This window comes from Sinocyclocheilus rhinocerous, unplaced genomic scaffold (assembly GCF_001515625.1).
Source record: "Sinocyclocheilus rhinocerous isolate Xijiao unplaced genomic scaffold, SAMN03320098_v1.1 scaffold147, whole genome shotgun sequence".
NCBI classification, from domain to species: Eukaryota; Metazoa; Chordata; class Actinopteri; order Cypriniformes; family Cyprinidae; genus Sinocyclocheilus; species Sinocyclocheilus rhinocerous.
Genome location: NW_015651498.1, coordinates 224,451 through 225,875, shown reverse-complemented (window position 1 = coordinate 225,875; position 1,425 = coordinate 224,451).

The window sequence follows — 1,425 nt, the reverse complement described above, 5'->3', positions numbered from 1 at the left end:
TAATGTCTGCTGGGAAAGGCCCCCCTCAGACTGAGAGCCCCCCCCCCACCAATCTATCTATCATCCAATCACCTTCAAGCCTGGATTAGGGGGAGCCAATGGTTGCACACTAAAGCCAATGGAATCCAAATGAGTCATGGATGTGTGAGAAGTGACGTATAAAATGGAGGTATACTATTGCTAATGTGCGACAGAAGAGAGATCTGAAGTGCATCTCAGGACAAGTGGTTTCCTGTAGGTTTTCCACACTGATTGTCAACAGGCAACACAGAGAAGTAGGCCGAATCCCAAGGGCCGTAATTTCAAACATGTGTCTAGAAACATGTTGCCCAGGCAAACTAAATCTGCTTTCTAACTGATGGAGAGGACCGTTTTATTGATCAGAAGCTGCTCTTTCTTGGCTCATGAGATTGATGGAGTTTTCTGTTATGTTTGCGTGAAGTATCAACACTGATTCAGATGCTTCTCCTGAAAAATAAAAATTTGAAGAAACAGGAAGCCACAAGTGAGTCAATAGTTGAAATACAATAGGAATAAAATGCTAACTGGATAGCAGTCAGGATCATTTATAGATTTTATTGATGACAAGTTTTCTGGGCATGTGATGAATCAGGCTGTCTCTTTGCAACACATTGCAAAGACACTAACTGTTTATTCATTGACTCCAAGATGTAGTATTTCCTATAATGCTTTGTATGTCCTATAACATAGTTTTGTTATATCGAGTTCAGTGATTCAGGCGGTTTAGCAAACAACTTAATTTAGAAGATGAAAAATTGGGTTCATTAGTCACAAACGCATGCAAAAATACTGACACACATTACAGACTAGCACTGAAGCTGACAAACACAAACAGCATGTTAATTAGATCTGCGCTGAACCTTAAATGACCTAACTGTGATTTCTCTTTAACCCTTGCTCTTCAGGACTAAATATTTTAAGCATTACATTTCCTGTCTCTTACAAACATAACTCGTTTTCCTTTTCGCTGGAAATGTGTGACTTATGCATGTATGTGTGTGCATTTGAAGTCTGTCTCCTCTCTTTGAGTTTGCTGGGAGCAGTGGGTGTGGCTTCGGCTGACTCAGGTACAGCTGTTTTGAAAGTAGAGGGACGCACCTGTAACATCCTCCTGCTTATTTTAGTTTCAGACTGACAGTCGGCTCACTCCTTCACACGCAAACCTCTGCCATGACCTAAACACACATATGCACAAATGGGCGCTATGACCAAGAATCACGCCATTAGTAATTTTATATTACAGTAACAATTAATATTATGAATCGATTAAAAAAATTTACTAATTAATCACACATTTTTTTCTGAAATTAATCTCGATTGTACATACAATTAATTTATTTTTCGATTTATTTTTCAATATTTGTCTATTTATATTTACATATTTTTTATTATTATTATCATTTT